This window comes from Durio zibethinus, chromosome 10, assembly GCF_047325235.1.
Source record: "Durio zibethinus cultivar Kanyao isolate XHJ-2024 chromosome 10, ASM4732523v1, whole genome shotgun sequence".
NCBI lineage: Eukaryota > Viridiplantae > Streptophyta > Magnoliopsida > Malvales > Malvaceae > Durio > Durio zibethinus.
Window position 1 is genome coordinate 15,583,439 of NC_143171.1, and position 7,919 is coordinate 15,591,357.

Consider the following 7,919-nt stretch of genomic DNA (forward strand, 5'->3'; position numbering starts at 1 on the left):
CCTTGGTAATTTATCAGGTGAAAGGTAAATGGGAGATAAGGGACCTAAAATTGGTTTTATATCAAAGATATATCACCAAATTGATAGAACAATTTGACGATATTTAGTTTTGACACATTCTTAAAGAAAAAAGTAAGATAGCTGATGTTCTGGCAATATTGGTAATAATGTTCAAGCTAAATGCTAATAATGAGATTCAACCCATTAAGGTACAACCTTTGAATCTTTAACACATTGTGCAAGTGTCAAAGATGAAGTCAATGGCCAACTATGGTATTATGACATTGTACAGTATATCAAACCCTAAAAATATCATGAGCATGCATCAAAGAATGATAAAAGGATTTTTAGGAGGCTAGCAATGAGATTTGTTCTCAACAAGGCAATTCTATATAAAATAAAACTAAACCAAATATTATTGAGATGTATGAATGTTGCAGAAGCAAGGAAAAATACTTGAAGAGTGCATAAAGAAGTATGTAAGACACATGTAAATGGCCATATGATGGCTAGTCAAGTGATAAAGGTAGGATACTACTGGTTGACGATAGAAATTGATTATATTAACCATGTAAAGAGATGTTATAAGTGTTAGATTTATGCAAAACAAATCCATTCTTCTTTTATACTATAGCATGTTGTAATACCTCCTTGGCCATTTTCTATGTGGGGAATGGATGTAATTGGACCTATCACTCCGAAAGCATCAAATAAGCATCGATATATTTTTGTAGTGATTGATTATTTTACAAAACAAGTTGAAGTAGCTTCTTATGCTAGCATAACTCAATTGGTGTTATGAAAATTCATAAAAAAAGAAATAATTTTCTAGTATGGTTTACTTAAGATAATCAAATCTAATAATGCTAGCAATTTGGACAGTAAAATGATGAAGTAAGTGTGCACGTAATTCAAGATAAATGATCACAACTTAGCACCTTATCATCCTAAGATGAATAGGATAGTGAAGGCTGTAAATAAAAACATAAAAAGGATAGTGGGAAAGATGACTGATACTTACAAAGATTGGCATGAGAAGTTGCCTTTTGCCTTGTTCACATATAGAACATTAGTTCATACTTTCATTGGAGCTACCCCATTTTCATTAGTGTATGAAATGGAGAGTGTGTTACCAGTTGAGGTGAACATTCCCTCTTTAATAGTCTTGATGGAAGTACAATTAGAATAAGTGGATTTGGTCTATAATCGATATGAGTAGTTAAATCTTATTAAAAAGAAAAAACTCACAACACTCGATCATGGCAAATGTATCAAAAAAGAATAATGCAAGCATATGATAAAAAGATATCGATTAGACATTTTTATGAAGGAGAATTAGTTTTGAAAAGAATATTGCCCAGTCATCATGATGCAAGAAGAAAATCGATGTGAAATTGGGAAGCCCCATATGTGGAAAAAAAGGCATTCATAAGAAGAGCCTTAATTTTGGTTGAAAAGGATAGAGACAAGCTGCCAAGTTCCTATAAATTCAAATGTTGTCAAGAAATATTATGCATAAAAAAAATAAAGATATAGATTGAAAACCCAAAAAAGGCAATTTAGGTCAATGAGGGATATCTAAGTTGAAAACTCAAAAGAGTGACTTTGGTGTATGGATGGAATTCGAGAAATTATAAGGCTGTAAATCTAAAGTGGATTGGAATACAAAGAAATGGAATCATGAATGATTTAGAGGTAGTGAAAGACATGTCATCAATTTCAAATAAGGGGGCATAGCTATGGTTTGATGAGTCCACACTGATTAAGGTCATCAATGGGATGAGATTTTTGAAAAAAGGATTAGGTATACATGGTTTAAGTTCATCTTAATATTCAATATTCAGAAAGTTGAAAATTGATCCTCGATATTATCTCAAATTGTTTGCTTTAATTTTAGAACAAAAAATTTTATATTTCTTTTCAATAACTTGAAATTAGATCTATCCTAGGCTGTAATGAATATTCTTTATTTTTTGGATTCAAATTCTTTTTATTCATCTATTGATTGAAAAAGATATTGCATTTGGTATGCAATTAGTAATGATTAACAATGCTCATAATAAAACCTTAATAATGCTTAAGGGAGGCTTTAGGATAATGAAAACAAACAAATAGAAGTTTAAGAAAAAAAACTTTGAAATGAATGAACAAATGATGATGAATAAAGATTAAAAAGGAAGGGGAAAATAATTAGTTAAAATGGGAAACAAAGAATGATATTAGAATAAAAAAAATGATGATGAATAAATTAATAAATGAATGAAAATGAATGATGAATGATGTTGATGAAGAAAAAGAAAGGAAGTTATCTTTAGTAGAAACTAACAAATGATTACTTAAAAGGCTAAGGGGAAAAGAGGAAATAAAGGATGAAAGAAAGAAAAATTTAGATCAAATAAAAGACATCAATCAGATAACAATATTGTTCGATTACCAACAACTTACCTAGAATCAGGAACTTGAAAACCAATTGTGATCATAAAAGCCTTGTGACCACAATTATAAGTGCATGGTATGAACAAAATGTTTGAATCAAATACACTATGTTCTTTGCATTCACTACATTCATTGCATGCAAAATAAAACATGATTTTGGAAAATCAAATGTGCCATTTAGAAAACGAACATTTTCAAGAAGAAATCAAAAGGGAGGAAATAGTTTTAGGGGAAAAAAACCCTTGGCAAAAACTTAAAGAACAACCAACAACTTTTCAAGATGAGATCTTTTAAAGCTTTAAAGCCTTTGTTTAGGAGGAGTTTTTCAAAGATAAGATTTTTAAAGTTTCAAAACCTTTGTTTATGAAGAGCTTTTCAAGATGAGATCTTTTAAAATTTCAAAGCCTTTGTTTAGGAATAGCTCTAGATCATGTTCTAATATAATTTCATGATTTTTGATGCAATGAAAACCCTATAGCACCTCGAAAAGGTTTAAATTACCAAAATACCATTTAAGGGTATTTTCTTAATTTGACATTCTCGAGGTTGTTTTTTCATGAAAAGTTACAGACCATGATTAAATATTAATTTATGATTTTTGGTGCATTAAGATCACGAAAACAAAAATGGAACCACAAGCCTTTAAAAAAATCATGTAAAAGGGCTAAAAATACTAATAAGGGCAAAATAGACTTTTACTTTAAATAGTTGCATTAAGGGTCAAATTTTGTGTTGTATTCATTCTAAGTTGTTGATCATTGTTAATCTTTTAAGGGCTTCAATCTTAATGTCAAAGGTGGTAGCTTGATTAATAAACTTGTAGGGAATGAGAATGATGATACCAACCCTTGGATGAACTTTAATCAAGATTAAGAGACCTTTGCTTGGCTGTTAGATTCATCTTATAAGGCTGGAAAGGAAGCAGAGGTAGCAAGGAGAAAGTGGCATGAAAGGTAGCAAAAAAGGAAGGAAAAAGGAAAAAATTTGAGAGAGCTTGGAAGGTATAGTTTTCTCATCACCTTCATGCATTTTCATGCAAGTTCCATATCCATCCATATAGTTTTCTTTTATTTTTAAAATTTTTCAAAAAAGAAACAACTTTTCCCATAGTTGCTTTCTTCCATGTTTTCATCCTTGATTCAATGAATTCAACGAATCAAATCAATGATATGGTTTGAAGTAAGGGGAATAAAAAATCAACAACAAATCTACAATGAAGTTTTGGCCTATGCTTTTTTATAGCTTGGTTGAACCTTTTCTTGATTTGTTCAATAGATTTGCTTGCTTGGATTGAGTATTATAATGTGTTTGTGGTTTAATTGATTGTTAATTTCATGCTATTCTTCTATTTTAATGAGCTATGTTGGTTGTTTGGCTAGTATGAATGTTTCTAACATTTTCAATCTTGGTAGTTTCTCTCACGTTTGATAAAAACCCTTTGACAATAAAAGGCTTTCACAAGGTAGTTTTCTATGTGTTTGATGCATATCTTAGCTAAACAAAATAATGTAATGATTATGGGAGAGCCATAGGAAGCTCTCGACCTAGCAATAAAAATGGTGGGTACATAGTCACATATGTTTGGCCAACACAAGGAATGCTTAAATGGCCATGAAGGTTTTGGTTTGGCCTCATCCATGGCTTGGCCAAACCTTGGATCTTCACATGTCCCTTGGAGTTTGATTTTCTTTTAGTAAGGCTTTTGCATGCATGGTTATTTTATGAAGTGTTTGTGAATTTGCCTTAAGTTTTAGTTTTCCTATGTAATCCCATTTCATGCATTAAATGTTACATTTTGCTTTGATACCATGTTTATTTATTTTGTCACATGCATTATTCTTGCAAACCTCAAAACCAAGGCCAAACCCTTAAACCCCAAACTTAAACCAACCTTAAAATCTTAAACAAACTCTAAACCAACCCTAAACTAAACCCTAAACCTAGCCCAAACCCTAAACTAAACCCTAAACCAAGCCTAAACCCTAAAAAATCCTAAATCGAACCTAAACCTTAAATCAATGCCGAATCACAAATCAAACCCTAAACCAACCCTCAAACCCCAAAACGTTAAAACGTACACCAAATTGTTAAACCTTAAACCAACCCCTAAACCCTAAACAAACCTTAAACCAACCTTTAAACCCTAAACTGAAACTAAACCTAACCAAGCCCGAAATCAACTTTAGACCCAAAACCCAAATTAGACCTAAACCCTAAACCAACCTTGAACCCTAAACAAACCCTAACCCAAGCCTAAATCCTAAATGACGCCTAAACCCTAAACAAATCCCTAAACCAAAACCCCAAATCAATCCTTAAACCAAGCTTAAATCTTAAAAGCCAATCCTAGACCCGTTTTCATACATTCACATTTCATTTTAATAAATTGTCACATGCATTAAAATTCTTGAATTGTTATTACATTCATGCATTTATATTTTTCATTCTTTATTTGATTGTCATGCATATATATCATGATGTTCATGCATATCATTTATATATTTCATGAATAAAGCATTTTAAGAAAATGTTTTGAAAAAATAAATAAAATAAGGTAATATTTCAAGTAAACTAACCCTTAAGATCTGGCCTAAATGTAGGGGGATTTTCAATGGTTATCATTTATGTGAAATATTATCTTAGTTTTGTAAGGCATCTTGAAAACTCCTTGATTGCACTTAAATTTTAACTTTTTTATGCACTTTTTGGCACTTTCTTTTCTACACTTTAATTTTTCTTAGTTGGCAAACAAATTTACTTGTTACCTTGTTTAGTTTAATTTTGTCCAATTTATTTTACATTTTTAAGTGATGTTTGGTTAATTTTTGTTGAACATGTACTATTTTTTTAGATTCTACACTATTTTTGAAATTGAGTTTGTTGAGTTGATTTTTTTGTTGATTTATGCTATTTTCTTGTTGATTTAGTTAGTTAACTCATAAATCCAGGTTCTTTTCAGCTTAGGTGAAGTTTTTTTCTAATAAATCATTAGCGGATGAATTTTTACTTTTGAAATTTTAAGTAGTTGCAATACATGCTAGATGCGATCTAGTTTCTGTTCATTTGTTTCTCTAATTTTCTACATGCTTTCTTATACCATTTGATTCTTAATTGAGTTCTTCAATTAGTTCTACAGTTAGTTTACATAAAGATTCAAACAAAAAATTTGTTTACAGCTTATGTTTCTTTTTTGCCGATTATGGTTTACTGTTTCTATTTAGTTGACTTTTCCTTTTTATTCTATTTAACCTTTTTTTTTTTATCACATGTTTGTAAAGGTAGTCTAATGATTCTTTAAATTCCACTTTAGGTTGAAGAAATCTCATTAGGCATTAATGCCATTTTAAGTATCAGCCTTAGTTCTTTTAGTTTCATATCACTTTTCCTACAAATGTTTAACTTTAATTTTCTATTCATGAAATATGTGATTGTTTCATTTTATGTTCATGTTTAGCATTTCATGTCATTTCCAACTTCTATAATGTAGTGTTAGGTTCATGTGATTTTTGTAATTTTAGTTTACATTTAATTTTCAATCATGCAATTTATTTTAGTTAGTACTTGTTCTAGCATTTTTAGATTAGTTCTAATTTTTCATTTGCATTTTATTCATTGCTTTTCATGTCTTGTTTTCTTATTTGATTTTAGTTGATTATTTATATTTTTTAGTAGATTTGTAATTTTGATAATTTGGTTTTAAATAATTTTTGTATTTTGCATTTTAGTTTTTCTTACTTGTTAATTTTGTTTTAGTAAATTTTTCATAGAAATTCTTTGATTGAACCAACTTTAGTAAGAGTAAGGTGATAATTGGTACTTAGCTTAAGAAGTTCTACCTAATTCTCGTGGGATCGACATCTTGACATTTTGGTCACCATTATTACTTGTATAGCCTGTGCACTTACAGATTTATCTAATCAAGTTTTTGGCATCATTGTCAAGGATTAGGATTTTAAAATCCTAGGTTAATATCAATCTTCACCATACTTTTCTATAGATTGGTTCCTTTTAGTGTACATATCTTAGGCTAGATCTTAGGTTTGCCTCGACTTTAGGTGTATATATCATGGGAACCTTTGTTGACCATTTTTTCCTTAGGTGTATATACTTAGATTTTTATTATTTTTATTATTAGAGTGGGTCATTAGGTATAGTGTTCTTATGGTCCATGTATGCACATAGTTAGGAATCATGAGTTGATCCCTTTAGATCTTGAGCTTAAGACAACTCATAGGAGTATTAGGAAAGAGTGACAAACTAGTCTTACCGTCACCATGGCCGAGTAAGACACTATAGCCCTTAGGGATTATGCTATGCCCAATCTTCATGGTTTCAACCTAGTATTACGAGTCCAACGATTCAAGCCAATAACTTTAAGATTAACCCTACAATCATCCAGATGATCCAACAGTTGGTGTAATTTAATGGTCATTCAAGTGAGGATCCTAATTATCATCTTTGGGATTTTTTAGAGATTTGTGATACATTTAAACAAAATGGTGTTACTGAGGATGCCATAAAGCTTAGGTTATTTCCATTTTCCCTTAGAGATAGAGTGAATAGTTGGTTAGCCTTGATGCCACCAGATTCCATCACCACTTAGGATGATTTAGTGTAAAAGTTCATGGCTATTTTTTTTCCTTTAGCCAAAATGGCCAATCTTCAAAATAAGATCACTACATTTGCCTAGCATGACTCGAATACCATGTATAAGGCTTGGAAAAGATACAAAGAGCTCCTGAGGTGATGTCCACACCATGGACTACCAAAATGGCTGGAGATCTAAATATTTTATAATGGATTAATGCCTAATATGAGGACACTTTTTAATTTTGCATCAAGAGATGCTTTGATGAGTAAGACTTCTTATATAGCTTATAAGCTTATTGAGGATATGGCAGCTAATAATTGTCAATGGTCTAATGAGAAACAATATCAAAGGAGAGCTTCAAGGGTGTATGAGGTTAGTGAGTTTATAGCTTAATGCTAAGAAAGATTCCATAGCCAAATTTGTAAAGTCTTGAGATTGTAATGTTACACCATTAGAGCCGAGTCCTAGTCATTCTCGGTTTACTCATATCCATAGTTCCTTAGCTATGTGGGACGTATGCGAGTAGGTTACTCGGGGGAGTCATGTTTAAGCAACCACTCAAAGATAGTTCAATTTGTAGGACAGAACTTTAGGCAACCCAATAACCCTTATGTTTCCACATATAGCCCAAGTTGGAAGAATAATCATGTTTTAGTCCAGTCCATTCAGGTACCACAATAGCCTCAATACACTAGACCACTTTAACCACCAGGTTTTTAGCAATCTAAACTATCTCTAAGGGAAATACTACTCTTAGCTCTACCTCTAAAGGAAAATGGAAACAATCTAAACCTAATGGCATCCTCAGTAACACCATTATATTTGAATGTATCATATATCTCCAAAAAATCCCAAAAATGAGCATTCGAGTCTTTACTTTTATCATGACTGT

General features: G+C 31.1%; 1 non-coding gene across 1 annotated transcript; it reads right to left on the reverse strand.

The window, feature by feature from the left end:
• Positions 1-7,093: 7,093 nt before the first annotated feature.
• On the reverse strand, positions 7,094-7,200 carry LOC149516479 (small nucleolar RNA R71). Its single transcript, XR_016346017.1, has one exon. It is a non-coding gene; the product is annotated as a small nucleolar RNA R71 (small nucleolar RNA).
• Between the last annotated feature and the right edge of the window lie 719 nt (positions 7,201-7,919).